A 14949-nucleotide genomic window follows, 5' to 3' on the forward strand; every position below is an offset into this window, starting at 1 on the left:
ATGCAGAAAATTGAAATTTGACCTCTAGGTTTCACACCATACAAAGATTGACACAAAATGGATTAAAGCCCTAAATGTAAGACCTGAAACTATGAAACTTCTAGAAGAAAACCTAGGGAGAACACTTCAAGATATCAGTACAGGGGCCGGCGCTGTGGCTCACTTGGTTAATCCTCTGCCTGCGGTGCCAGCATCCCATATAGGTGCCGGGTTCTAGTCCTGGTTGCTCCTCTTCCAGTCCAGCTCTCTGCTGTGGCCTGGGAGGGCAGTGGAGGTTGGCCCAGGTGCTTGGGCCCTGAACCCGCATGGGAGACCAGGAGAAGCACCTGGCTCCTGGCTTCGGATCAGCACGGTGCGCCAGCCATAGTGGCCATTTGGGGAGTGAACCAATGGAAGGAAGACCTTTCTCTCTGTCTCTTTCACTGTCTATAACTCTACCTGTCAAATAAAAAAAATTTTCTAAAAAAAAAAAAAGATATCAGTGCAGGCAAAAGCATTTTTGAAACTCCTCCAAAGTACAATCAATAAAAGTAAAAAAATAGGCAAATGGAATTATATCAAACTGAAAATCTTCTGAGGTCAAAGGAAACAATAAACATAGTATAGAGACAACCACAAGAATGAGAGAAAACATTGAATACTGTTCTTCTGACAGAGGATTAACATCCAGAATAAAAAATAAAAAAACTCACCACCAACAACAACGGCAAGAAAAAGTACAGGTAAGAAGTAGGTATAGTATCTGAATAAATATTTCTCAAAGCAGAAATAAACTGAGCAACAAACATACAGAAAAAATGCTCACTATCACTAACCATTAGGAAAATGGAAATAAAACCCATATGTGGCATCATCTATCTAAAGGGAAGATGGAAATCTGACCTTTGCCCTTTGCTGCTGGGTGGTGGTCTCCTAGAATGTGCTGCCTGCTGGGATCTTTGCCTGGGAGTTTACCCCCTGGCAGTCCACCACTGTGATTTGTGTTGGGGCCTTTGGAACATGCCCAGTCGCTTCCAACCCCTGAGTAACTGGAGACTGAAGGTGTTAGCTCAAACCTTCAGGAGGGGATGGAGACTAAAGGCAGCAGGTGGTCAGCATGTGGTTGAGCCCTAATTAAAACTCTACACCAAAGCATCAGATGACCTACTCTCCAGAACCTCAGGTGTTGAGCTGAGGTGGGGGTTTTGCGTTATATATATTCAAATGCTTCAAGAGCATCTGTTGGAAAGATAGTGGTGACGTAGTGGGTAAAGCTGCCACCTGCAATGCTGGAATCCCATACGGGTGCCAGTTTGAATCCTAGCTGTTCCACTTCCAATCCAGCTCTCTGCTAAGGCCTGGGAAAGCAGTAGAAGATGGCCCAAGTCCTTGGGCCCCCACACCTGCATGGGAGACCTGGAAGAAGCTCCTGTCTTTGGATCGGCCCAGCTCTGGCTGTTGCAGCCATTTGGGGAGTGAACCCTTGGTTGGAAGCATTTTCTCTCTCTCTCTGCCTCTGCCTCTCTGTAACTCTGCCTTTCAAGTAAATAAATAAATCTTTAAAAAAAGAAAGGATAGTCAGAACTGAAGACGTCCATGGGAACTCTTGAACTGTGGGCTAGTTACAGCAGTGAATCAAGTCTTGTGGTGACTGTGTCCTTAACCTGTGATGTTTCACTGCACTCTGGGTAAAAGATTCTTTATATTTACACTATTAGAAATTGAAATCTAAATTTTTAACTGTTTCATTATAACATAACAATATTAAGTTCCTTGCCTAGTAATATGAATGTAATATGGTTTTATGAGCAGTAAGTATATTTTACCAAGGAAAATTTAGTGAGAATTATAATTTTTCTTCCTTTTTAATTAAAGATTTGTTTATTTATTTGAAAGGCTGAGTTACAGAAAGAGGGAGAAAAGGGAGAGAGACACAGAGAGAGCTTCCAACCACTGGTACACCTACCAAATGGTTGTAATGGCTGAGGCTGGGCTATGCCAAAGGCAGAAGCCAAGAGCCAGATGCCAAGAGCTTCAGGTGGGTGGCAGGGATGCAAGCACATAGGCTGTCTTCCACTGCTTTCCCAGGTGCATTGGCAGGGAACTGGATTGGAAGTGGTCTAGAACATTTCCTCATATGGGATGCTGGTGTTACAGGTGGCAGATTAACCCACTGTACCACAATGCCGGCCCCCAATATTTTTTTCAAATCTATTAAAGTTGTAGCTTAATCAAAGATATCTGATAAAAGAAATGAAAGAGGATCCATGTAAAAAGAAAAAAATTCTGTTTATTTTTAAAAAACTGAACATTGTTGAGATATCATTATCCAAAATGATCTACAGATGTATTGCAATTCCTGTGAAAATATCAATATTTTATCCAAAAATAGAAAAATCCATGTTAAAATTAACATGGAATCTTGGGGGACTCTGAATATCCAAATATTCTTGAAGACAATTATGAGTTTCACAGTTGCCATTATCAAAACGTACTACAAGCCTAGTGTGATGCTTATAATAGACATATAGACCAATGAAGCAGAACAGAATCACCAGAAACAAGTCTTCACACATATATTAAAATGATACTTTTATGATTTATTTATTTATTTCAAAGGCAGAGTTACAGAGAGAAAGAGAGAAAAGGTTTACTCCCCAGATGGCTACAATGGCCAAGGGCTGGGCCAGGCAGAAGTCAGGAGCCAGGTCTCTCATGTGGGTGACGGGACCTCTACACTTGAATCATCTTCCACTGCTTTTCCCAGCCCATTTGCAGGGAGCTGGATCAGAAATTGAGCAGCTGTGGCCCAAACTGGTATAAATGAACTGCAATACAATGATAGTTGAGGACTTCAACACCACACTTGCAGCAATGGTCAAATCATCTAGACAGAAAATAACAAAGAATCGGCAGAGTTAAATTGCACTCTGGATCAATTAGACCTAACTGACAACTACGGAGCATTCCATACAACAGCTGCAGAATACACATTCTTCTCAACTACACGTGGTGCATTAACCAGGATAGGTAATATGTGAGCCCACAGAAAAGCCCAACAATTTTAAGAAGATTGGATTCATATCAAGTATCTTTCATGACCACAATTATATAACACTAGATCTCATTTACAGTTAGAATTTCAGAAATACACAAAAAAATATGTATTTCTTTTAAAAAGCCAATGAGTCAATGAAGAACCTAAAAGGAAATTTAAATTTTTCTTAAGATAAATGAAAATACAACATACTGAAAGCTATGGATGGAATGCAGCAAAAGCAATTCTAAAAAAAAAAAAAAAAAGATAACAGCAATGAATATCTACATCAGAAAAGAACAGAGACCTCTCACAATGTTGCAACTCAAGGAACTATAAAAAAGGAGGAAAAAGCTCACACCAGGGGCTGGCGTGTGGTGCAGTGGGTTAGGCAGCCACCTGTAAGGCCGGCATCCCATATGAGCACTGGTTCAAATCCCGGTTGCTCCACCTCTGATCCAACTCCATGCTAACGCACCTGGGAAAGCAGCAGATGACTTTAGTACATTGGCCCCTGTCACTCACGTGGGAGACCTGGATGGGACTCCTGACTTTGGCCTGACCCAACCCTAGCCATTGTGGTCATCTGGGAAGTGAACCAGCAGATGGAAGCTCTCTCTCTCTCTCTCTTTTTTCACTTACTCTTTCTATAACTTCAATAAATAAATAAATAAATCTTTAAAAAAATCGCCTTGGGGCCAGTGCTGTGGCATAGTGGGCTAGGCCTTTTCCTGCAGTGCTGATATCCCATGTGGGCACTGGTTCAAGTCCCAGATGCTCCTCTTCTGATCCAGCTCTCTGCTATGGTCTGGGAAAGCAGTTGAAGATGGCCCAAGTGTATGGGTCCCTGCACCCACGTGGGAGACCCAGAGGAAGCTCCCAGCTTCTGGCTCCTGGCTTCGGATCAGTTCAGCTCTGGCTGTTGTGGCTAACTGGGGCATGAACCAGCAGATGGAGGATCTCTCTCTCTCTCTCTCTCTCTCTCAATCTCCTCTGTCTGTAACTCTACATCTCAATAAATAAAATCTTAAAAAAAAACCACCTTGAACCAAATTATTAGAAGGAAAGGAATAATAAAGATCATGACAAAAACAAATGACTAGAAAAATAAACACTAGAAAAATAGATTTTTTTTGAAAAAAAGAAACAATTGGCAAAACTTTAGATAGACTAAGAAAAAAGAAGACTCAAATAAATAAAATCAGATATGAAAAAGGAGACATTGCATCTAATATGACAGAAATATAAAGAATCATAAGAAACTACTATAGGCCGATGCCGTGGCTCACTTGGTTAATCCTCTGCCTGCAGCACCAGCATCCCATATGGGTGCTGGGTTCTAGTCCTGGTTGCTCCTCTTCCAGTCCAGCTCTCTGCTGTAGCCCAGGAGGGCAGTGGAGGATGGCCCAAGTGCTTGGGCCCCTGCACCCGCATGGGAGACCAGGAAGAAGCACCTGGCTCCTGGCTTCAGATCGGCGCAGCGCTGGCCATAGCGGCCATTTGGGGAGTGAACCAATGGAAGGAAGACCTTTCTCTCTGTCTCTCTCTCTCAATGTCTATAACTCTACCTGTCAAATTAAAAAAAAAAACTACTATAACAATCAATGCTAATGAATTGGATAAATCAGAAGAAATGGATGAAATCCTGGATATGTACAACTTACCAAGATCAAATTATGAAGAAACAGGAAAAATGAACAGATAAATAATGAGTTAGGAAATGAAAATAGTGATTAAAAGTCTCCCATATAAGAAAGTCCAGGATTCTGCGAAACATATTTTTTTAAAAAAATTTTTATATGTTTATTTGAGAGGCAGAGTTACAGAGAGAGGGAAAGACAGAAAAAGTCTTCCATCTGCTGGTTCACTCCCCAAATGGCTGCAACGGTTGGAGCTGGGCTGATCAGAAGCCAGGAGCTGGGAGCTTCCTCTGGGTCCCCTACATGTGTGAGGGGCCCACTGCTTTCTGAGGCCATTAGCAGGGAGCTGGATCAGAAGTGGAGCAGCTGGGACTGGAACTGGTGCCCTTATGGGATGCCGGCACCGTGAGGCGAAGCTTAGCCTCCTATGTCACTTCATGGTCCCCAGTCTATCAAATATTTAAAAGAGAACTAATTTCAATTCTCAAACTGTTAAAAAAAAAAAAGGAAGAGAATGGAATATTCCCAAACTTACCTTATGAGGCTAGCATTACCATGATATCCAAACCAAAGACACAACAAGAATAAAACACAATGTAAATCATAGCATCTGAATCCAGAGGCACATTGACATGATCATTCACCATGATCAAGTGAGATTCACTCCAGGGATGCAAGATTATTTCAACACATACAACTCAATGAATGTAACACATCCCATTAACAGAATGAAGGACAAAACCACACAATTGTTTCAACAGACGCAGAAAAAGCATGTTACAAATGTCAACATCCTTTCATGGAAAAACTCTCAAGAAATTAAGTACAGACAGAATGGATCTCAACATAATAAAAGTCATACAAACATGACAAATCCACAGCCAACATCATTCTGAATGGGGAAAATTTGAAAGTTTTTCTTTTAATTTCATCACTTAAATATTGCACCAGAAGTGAAAGCCAGAGAAATTAGGCAAGAGAAAGAAATAAAAGGTAGCCACATTGAACAGGAAGTTTATTGTCCCTGTTTTCCCAACATGATCATATTACAGAATACTGAAAAGACTCCACCAAGAGCTGTTAGAGCTAATAAATGAATTCAGTAAAGTTGCAAGATACAAAATCAATAACAAAAATGAGTAACACTGCTGTTCACCAACAATGAACTATCTGATGAAGAAATAACAAAAATCCCATTCACAATAACTTAAAAAGTACTTGTGAATAAATTTAACCAATGAGGTGAAAGATCTCTACATTGAAACTATAAAACAGTGATGAAAAGAAATTGAAGAATGTACAAAAAAAGATATTCTGTGTTCATAGACTGGAAGAATTAATACATTAAAATATCCATAATACTCAAAGCACCCAATATATTCAATGCAATATCAATAAAAATATACCTCACATAAATATAAAAAGCAACACAAAAATTTGCAAGGAACCACAACAGACCCCTAGTGTGAAAGTAGTACTGGACAAAAAGAACAAAGTTGAAGGTATCAGTCTACCCAGCTTCAAAATATACTACAAGGCTTGACCGGTGCCGCGGCTCACTAGGCTAATCCTCCGCCTTGCGGCGCCGGCACACCAGGTTCTAGTCCCGGTCGGGGTGCCAGATTCTGTCCCGGTTGCCCCTCTCCCAGGCCAGCTCTCTGCTGTGGCTAGGGAGTGCAGTGGAGGATGGCCCAAGTGCTTGGGCCCTGCACCCCATGGGAGGCCAGGATAAGTACCTGGCTCCTGCCATCAGATCAGCGCGGTGCGCCAGCCGCAGCACGCTGGCTGCAGCGGCCATTGGAGGGTGAACCAATGGCAAAGGAAGACCTTTCTCTCTGTCTCTCTCTCACTGTCCACTCTACCTGTCAAAATAAATAAATAAAAATATATAAGGCAGTAATAACCTAAAACAGTGTAGTATTTACGTGAATACAAACAGAGAAATGGAACAGAATGGATAGCCCAGAAGTAAAACCATGCATTTCTAGTTAACTCATTTTCAACAATTGTGCCAGAAATCCACAATGGAGAAATGATGTTCTCTTTAATCAAATATCTTGGGAAAAATGGATATTCACATTCCAAAGAATGAGATTAGATCCTTAGCTCCCAGTACTGCAGACATTAAGCCAAAATGAATGGAAGACTTTATTCTAAGTCCAGAATTGATAAAACTAGTAGAAGAAAACATATGGAGAAGTTCTATGCCATTGGTCTGGTCAGTGATTGTTTTAGATATGACCTCATAAGCAAGGCAACTAAAGCAAAAAGACAAAAATGATTCCATCAAGCTAATAAGCTACTCACAGCAAAAGAAACAATCTACAGGATGAAGAGAGAATTTACCAAATATGAATAATAAATATTTGTGACTTATGCTTCTGCAAGTGGGTTAGCATATGAATTACACAAGTTACTCCAACAGTTCAATAGCAAGAAAACAAATAACTCAATTTAAAAATGGACAAAAGTCCTAAACCAACATTTACTAAGGGAAGACATAGAAAATGCCAAAACATAACGAGAAAATGTTCAACTTCACTAATCATAATGGAAATGCAAATCAAAACCGCAATGAGATATCATTTCACTCCTACTGGAGTGGCTATTACCAAGAAGATGAAAGATGGCAAGTGCTGGCAAGGATGTGGAGTAAAGAGAACACTGTACACTGTTGGTGGAAGTGGAAATTAACAAAGCTTTTATGAACAGTATGGCGGTTCCTCAAAATATTAAAAATGGAACTTCCATAGGGTCCAGCCTTGTACTTCTGTGTACATATGCCCAGGAAATGAAACCAGTAGGTTAAAGAGACATCCACACTCTGTATTCATTGCTGTACTATTCACAATAACCGAGACATGCAGTCAACTGTCCATCAACAGATGAAGAGATCATTAAAATGTTGCACATATACACAGTAGAATATTATTCAGCTATAAAATGAATGGAATCCAGTTTTGCAATAGCACGGATGAACCTGGGAAATATTACATTAAATAAAATATGGCAGACACGGTAAGACAAATACCTCATGATTGCACTAAGGTGTAAAATCTAAGACATCCGATCTTGTAGAGGACAGAATAGCATGGTGGTTACCAGAGGCTTGTGTGGCCAGTGGGCAGGGGAAAGGTGGGATGTGGGCACAAAGAAATATAATTACAGTTAGGCAGGAGAGGTAAAAAGCCCAGCAGAGAGAAATCTAGAGAGACACAAACTAGAAAAGTGATTTCTTGGGACTGGGAGTCAGGGTTGGAGAATGGGGAGGGAATAGTTAGCTGAGAGAGCAAGAGAAAGTGGGAATGTCTGCTAGTGGCTATGGAGTTTCTTTATTTTTTTAAGATTTATTTATTTATTTGAAAGGCAAGTGACAGAAAGGAAGAAACACACACAGAGAGCGAGCGAGTGGGGGTGGAAGGGGAGGGGAGAGAGAATCTTCTATCTCTGGTTCACTTCTCAAATGGCAACAACAGCCAGGTCTGGGCCAGGCCAAAGCCAGGAGTCGGAAACTCCATCTAGGTCTCCAAGGGTGCCAGGACCCAAGTACTTGGACCATCTTCCACTGTCTTCCCAGGTACATTAGCAGGAAGGTGAATTGGAAGCAGAGTAGCCATTACTTAAACTGGCATTCATATTGGATTGACTATATAGACATATGGGGGGGGGGGGAGACCGAGCTGCGCCAGCAGAGAGTGAGGCACTGCTTAGCAAGAGTCGGTCCTGTTAGTTACACTCTGCGCCCCCACCCCTGCAGAGGGATGGATGGGTGGGGGAGGGGCTGCTCCCCGACAGGCTAGGGGGCAGGGGAACAGAGAGGGCGATGTGCAAGCCAGAATCAAACGTGGCCGTGTGGGACCTATGAGAAAGATAATACATACCTATTGAGTCAGCGCCGGGACTAGAGCAGGCATGCAGCTCTGCCCGCCCAGGCGGGGAAGCCGTCTCCAAGGCAAGGCAATTCAAGTGGCAGAAATCCCTGCAAATCAGGAAACACGGAGGTTTGGGGCTTTTGTTTTTTTAGTGGTTTTTTTTTGGGGGGGCGGTATCTTTTTTTGTTTGTTTTTGTTTTGTGAGAGGAACCGGGCGGGCGGGGAGGGCGAGCCCGGTTTGCCATACATACATCCCTTGGATGCTGGAAGCCAGGCTGTGCTCTCCAGTGCCAAGCATCATGCACCGCTAGGGGAGGGGCCGCGCGGGCCGGGCCAGGGTCTCGGGCCTTTCTCCGGAGGAGGGGACATAGGCCTGTCTCCAGACCCCAGGCCAGGCTGGGGGCCACTGGGGGAGGAGGGACGGGGACACGCCCCCCCAGTGTCGCCTGGAGGGAAGAAGTCGGCAGAGGCCAGGAGGGGTCCCTGCATCCGGGCTCCCAGGCCCTAGGACACCTCACGCCCCTCGCCGGTCTCCCCTCTCCTGCCAGGAGGGGTGGGGGTGAGGATGGGGCCGGGGTCCCTCACTTAGTGTTTTAGGTGTAGCTCAACTGAAAAACGCGTGGGACCCCTCCTCCCCCAGCCAGCCCCAGGGCCAAGCCAGAGGCAGCTTGGGACCCTGTCTCAACTCCAGGGCTGACCAGAGGCAGCTCTGGCCTGTCTCCCTAGACTCATGGGCTGGCAAGTGGGGGACGTAGGCCTGTCTCCTGACCCCAGGGCTGGCCAGGGGAAGCTCAGGCCTGTCTCCCTCTTCTCCAGGGCTGGGGCGAGGGGCAGCCCCGGGCCCAAATCACTAGACCCCAGGACCGACCAGGGGCAGCTGGGTCCAAAATCCCTACACTCCAGGACTGGCCAGTAGGGGGCTTAGGCTTGTCTCCTGACCCCAGGGCTGGCCGGGGACAGCTTGGGCCGACTCCCTAGACCCCAGAGCTGGCCAGGGAACCTGGGCCTGTCTCCTTCTCCAGGGCTGGGGGGTGGTGGTGGCCTGGGCCCATCTCCCTAGACCCCAGGGCCGGCCTGTGGTGGGCTTAGGCCTTTCTCCTGACCCCAGGGCCAGCCAGGGAACTTGGGGCTGTCTTCCTCTACTCCAGGGCTGGGGGGGGGGTGGCTTGGGCCCGACTCCATAGACCCAAGGGCTGGTTGGGGGCAGCTCAGGCCCGTAACCCTAGACCCCAGGGCTGGCCGGGGACAGCTTGGGCCCGGGTCTCGACTCCAGGGCTGGCTGGGGACAGCTCGGGCCAGTCTCCCTAGAGCCCAGCACCTGCTAGGGGCAGGTTGGGCCTGTCTCCCTCTTCTCCAGGGCCAGGGGGGCGGCCCAGACCTGTCTCCCTAGACCGCAGAGCTGGCTGGGGGCAGCTCGTGCTCATCTCCCTAGACCCCAGGGCTGGCCGGGGGCAACTTGTGCCTGATTGTGACCCCAGGTCTGGTGGGGGGGGGGGCTGGGCCCATCTCCCTTGACCCCAGGGCTGGCTGGGGGCAGCTCGGGTCCATCTCCCTAGACTCAAGGACTGGCAATTGGGGGACGTAGGCCTGTCTCCTGACCCCAGGGCTGTCCAGGGCAGCTTGAGACCCCAGGGCTGGTCGGGGGCAGCTTGGGCCAGTCTGCCTAGACCCCGGGGCCGGCCAGGGGCAGCTCGGGCCAGTCTCCCTAGACCCCAGGGCCGGCAGGGGCACCTCAGGACTGTCTCCCTCTTCTCCAGGGCTGGGGTGGGGACGGCCCAGGCCATCTCCCTAGACTGCAGGGCTGGCCGGGGCAGCTCAGGCCTGTGTCTTGACTCCAGGGCTGGCCAGGGGCAGCTTGGGCCTGTCTCCCTCTTCTCCAGGGCCAGGGGGCGGCCTGGGCCCATCTCCCTAGACCCCAGGGCTGGCCGGGGACAGCTTGGGCTCATTTCCCTAGAGCCCAGGGCAAGCCAGGGGCAGCTCGGGCCCGTGTCTCAATTCCAGGGCAGGCCAGGCAGCAGCTCTGGCCCATGTCTCGACTCCAGGGCTGCCTGGGGTCAACTCAGGCCAGTTTTTCTAGACCCCAGAGCTGGCCAGGGGCAGCTCAGGCCCGAGTCTCATCCCCAGGGCTGGCCAGGGGCAGCTCGGGCCAATCTCCCTAGACCCCAGGGCCAGCTAGGGGCAGCTAGGGCCTCTTCTCCAGGGCCGGGGGGTGGGGGCAGCCTGGGCCCATCTCCCTAGATCACAGGACTGGCCAGGGGCAGCTCGGTCCTGTCTCCCTCTTCTCAAGGTCTGGGGGGGTGGGGACGGCCTGGTCCCGTGTCCCTAGCCCCCAGGGCTGGCTAGGGGCAGCTCAGTCCCATCTCCCTAGACCCCAGGGCCAGCCTGGGGCAGCTCAGGCCCATGTCTCGCCTCCAGGGCTGGCTGGGGGCAGCTCAGGCCTGTCTCCCTAGACCCCAGGGCTGGCTGGGAACAGCTCAGGCCTGTCTCCCTAGACCCCAGGGCTGGCTAGGTGCAGCTCAGGCCTGTCTCCCTAGACCCCAGGGCCGGCCAGGGGTAGGTTGGGCCTGTCTCCCTCTTCTCCAGGGTGGAGGTCGGGTGGCCTGGGCCCATCTCCCTAGATCCCAGGGCTTGCCAGGGGCGGCTCAGGCCCTTCTCCTGACTCTAGGGCAGCCAGGGGGCAGCCCAGGCCATCTCCCTAGACTCCAGGGCCGGCTGGGTGGCAACTCAGGCCAGTGTTGGACCCCCGGACTGGCCAGAGGCAGTTTGGGCCTGTCTCCATCTTCTCCAGGGCTGTGGAGGTGGCATCCTGGGCCCATCTCTCTAGATCCCAGGGCTGGCTGGGGTCAGCCTGGGCTTGTGTTTCGACTCCAGGGACGACTGGGGGCATTTCAGGCCCAACTCCCTAGACTCCGGGGTTGGCCTGTGGGGTCTTAGGCCTGTCTCTCTCTCTCTCTCTCTCTCTCTCTCTCTCTTTTTTCTTTTTTTTTTTTTTGACAGGCAGAGCCTGCGGGGAAGGGTTGCCTTTCCGTTGGCAACCAGACAGACTCTGGGTGTGACCCTCTCCAGTGGACAGCCTCTGCCTCCTGTGGCCTGGCCGCGGCTGCCCACGTGGCTTCTGGCATGTGACCCTGGCCTGCCTTGGGCGCTCCTGGGGCCAGTGGGCAGCTGGGGGCTGGGGTGCCCAGGTGAGCCCAGCTCAGAGGGCTAGGCACATGCTGAGGGTGGGGGTGGAGATCAATGGGTATTGACTGGGGGAGGGGCTGCAGAGGAAGGAGGCTTGGGGGCGGGTGGGGGCTGAGTAGCACACCACCAATGGGGACAGAGCCGGAATCAGCCCTGAGGCGGCCCAGAGTGGGGCTCTGGCTTCCTGCCCCCTCCCCAGCTGCAGGGAGCAGGCAGCACCTGCCCTCACACCCCCCTCCCAACAGTCACAATCTGTTGCAGTGCCCTGACCCACTGTGGACCCCCCTCCCCTCCCTGTACCCCGGCCCCCCACCCCATCCTCACTGGGGCCTTGCTTGGCTTGGTTTCCCTCTGCTCTCAGGCATGTGGTGGAGGAAGAGTTAGGGCCAGGCCTGAGCCCTATTAGCTTTGGTTTCTGAATCAATTAGGAGCTCAAAGCCCCCACTGGAGGGGGTCTGGGCCCGGTCAGTGCCGCCCCGGCTCCCAGTGACCTGGGTGTGGGAGCTGCTGGCCCCTGCCCTGTGCCCGAGGCCCAGAGGGGTGCAGCAGGGTCCAGCCACAGCCTCGGGGACCTCCCCCACATGACCTGGAGCTTCTGGACTGGCTTCTCTGTGCATCTGAGACCCCTTCCCCAACAACATGGTCAGGGGCAGGGGCTCTGGGGCCCCCTCCTACTGTCTCAGGCCCAGGGTCCCCTAAGGCGGGCAGGTTGGGGGACACATGGGCCCCGGGGTCACTCACCTCCCTGCTCTGAGCCCCTCCCTGGAGCAGGGTCTCCCCCCAGGCCTTGGGTCTGGGGCACGGGGTGGGGGTGAGGCAAGTTCCAGCCGATGGCTGTGTGACCCTGGGCAGGTCCCCGGCCTCTCTGGGCCTCTCCCCATATGGACAGATGTTGGGCAGGAGGCAGGAGGGGGAGCCCAGGAGAAGCCAGCCCGGGCTCGCTCGAGGCCCCCGGAGCCCGGGCTGTGGCCAGCGGCGGGGGCGGGCGGGCTCGCCTCTCCTCTCCCTGTGCCCCCCAGGCTGGCCCCTCTGCCCGGCTCCCCGCCCCCCTCCGGCCGGCCTCTCGGCCCCTACCTCTGCCTGAAAGCTGCCCACAGGATCGCTTGGTCCTAATCCCACAAAGGAAGGCTTTACAGGGAACGTGTTGGGCACAGAGTAGGCTGCAGGGAGGAGAGAGACCAAGAGCCCGTTAGCGAGGGGCCGGCCAGGTCCAGAGAGGGTGTCCACTGCCTGGGGTCACACAGCCAGCCCTTTGCACACACTCCCGTGGCACCCTGCGCCCTGCGGTCCTGGGGCCGCCTGTCACCAATGGCATTTGGTAACTTCCAAACTGCTGCGTGGAGCAAGGCAGGGCGGCAGCAGGTCTGCAGGCCTCACTCCCTCACTCTAATCACACCCAGGGCACTTGGTCAGGGGCTACAGAGGGGGAGGGGAACAGGGGCCTGGCCAGGCCTGGGGGTGGGAGCCCGGGTTTGTGGTCAGAACCCCGTGCGGCTTCCAGGGAGGGGATCTACGTGCTGTCCACATCTATTAAGTGCCTACTGCATGCCAGGCCCTGGGCACTGCCCCGTTCACCCCCAGGGGAGTCTTCACAGGACACAGTTGCCCTCCCCCACCTCACAGGTGAGTGGGTGGGGAAAGCCTGGGCCTTCAAGCCAGCTGAGGCAGGATTTGAATCTGGGGCCGGCTTCCTGGCAGTTCAAGGGAAGCTGGTTCCTGGCCTGGGTCTGAGAAGGGGCGGGGCAGGGCAGGCAGAGGCCACCAAACTGTGATCAGGGTTCCCAGCTGGAAAAGTATAGAAGGGGGTAGGGGGCTTCCAGGGCCAGGCAGGACCCTCACAAGGCGAGATGTGGCCCATGGCGGGCTGTGCACAATGCCAGCACCCATGGAGCGCCGGTTCGAGTCCCCGCCGCTCCACTTCCCATCCGGATCCCTGGCTGAAGGCCGAGGTGCCCAGGCCCCTGCACCTTCGTGGGAGCCATGGATGGAGCTCCTGGCTCTGGCCTGGCCCTGCCCCAGCCATTCCGGGAGTGACCCAGTGGACGGAACACCTCTACCCCCCTCTCTCTCTCTCTCTCTCTCTCCTCTCTTTCCACCCCCCACTCTGCCTTTCAGATAAATCATAAATGTATCCTAAAAACACCCAGAATGGCGCAGGCCGGCCCAGGGCTCCGTCCCCCTGAGCCCCCAGCGCTGTGAAGTCCGGATCCTAGTTCCCGCTGCCCACAGGGGCCTGAGACCCCTGCGCCCCCGGTGCTGCCCCCGCCTTGGCCCCTCTGGCCCTGACCACGTGGCCCTGGGCTCTCTGGAGGGCAAACCGCGGGTCCCGCAGGGGAGCCCTGATTCCCACCGGCTTCCTGGGAGGCGGCTCCCCCTAGCAGGTGGGGGGGAGATGGGGAAGGCGCCCAGTACGTGCTGGGGGAGGAGGAGGGAGGAGTGGACACGCGCGCCGCCCCTTCCGCTGGACTAGGGCCAGAGCCTGCGGGGAAGGGAGGAGCACTGCGTGCCCCGGCTGAGCGGGGGTGGGGGGCGGCCTCGGAGGGACCAAGACGCCGGCAGGGCTATGGGGGTTGGGCAGGCCCGAGACTGGCTGGAGGTCCAGGGGGCTGGGACCCCTGCACCCCGCCTCCCTGTCTGTTCACAAGGTGCCACCTCGCCCGCCACTCCCAAATGCGAAGCTCCCAAATGCGAAACTCCCAAATGCGAAACCCCGAGGGCAGGACGCGCATCACTGCGGGGGCCTGGCAGGAGCCAAGGAGGAGGAATCTGCGGCTGCCCGCGGAACCCTGTCCGCGGACCCCTGCCCGCGGCACCGCGCCCCTCCGCCGCCCCGACCCTTGTCCGCGGCGCTACGCCCCCTCCGCGGCCCGTCGGCCACCCCGCACTCACCGGTCCAGGCTGCCGGCTGGCCGGGTCGCAGGCCAACGACATGAGATCTTTGAGCGGGTCCTGAGGGTTGAGATGCGGCGGGTAGCGGATGGCCGTGTGCGGGAAGTAGGTGGACGCCATCTGCTGCAGGATGGACGTGGTGGGGAAGTGCAGGGCGGAGGACGGGTGCGGACTCCGGACGATGCCTACGCGGCGGGGCGGTGAGCGCGGGGCTTGGGCCCAGCGCTCCGCCCTGGCCCCGGTCCCGCTCCGCGCCTGTGTGTGCGCTCTGCCCCAAGCCTCTGGCCCCGGCCCCGCGCCGGTGTGCGCGCTCTGCCCCTGGCCCCCCGCCCCGCGCTCACCGCTTTGT

At 52.7% G+C, this 14949-nt stretch overlaps 1 long non-coding RNA gene across 2 annotated transcripts; it reads right to left on the reverse strand.

Moving 5' to 3' along the window:
• Positions 1–2607: 2607 nt before the first annotated feature.
• LOC127488614 (uncharacterized) lies at positions 2608–13110 on the reverse strand. 2 transcript variants are annotated; one of them, XR_016226062.1, is made up of 3 exons: positions 12786–13110; positions 8538–8635; positions 2608–2866 (listed from the first exon to the last, which is right to left on the reverse strand). It is a non-coding gene; the product is annotated as an uncharacterized LOC127488614 (long non-coding RNA). The 2 variants fall into 2 exon arrangements; XR_016226061.1 differs by lacking the exon at positions 12786–13110 and adding an exon at positions 12036–12128.
• Positions 13111–14949: the final 1839 nt, after the last annotated feature.

This window comes from Oryctolagus cuniculus, chromosome 19 (assembly GCF_051225735.1).
Source record: "Oryctolagus cuniculus isolate XC-2025 breed Fujian yellow rabbit chromosome 19, ASM5122573v1, whole genome shotgun sequence".
Lineage (NCBI taxonomy): Eukaryota > Metazoa > Chordata > Mammalia > Lagomorpha > Leporidae > Oryctolagus > Oryctolagus cuniculus.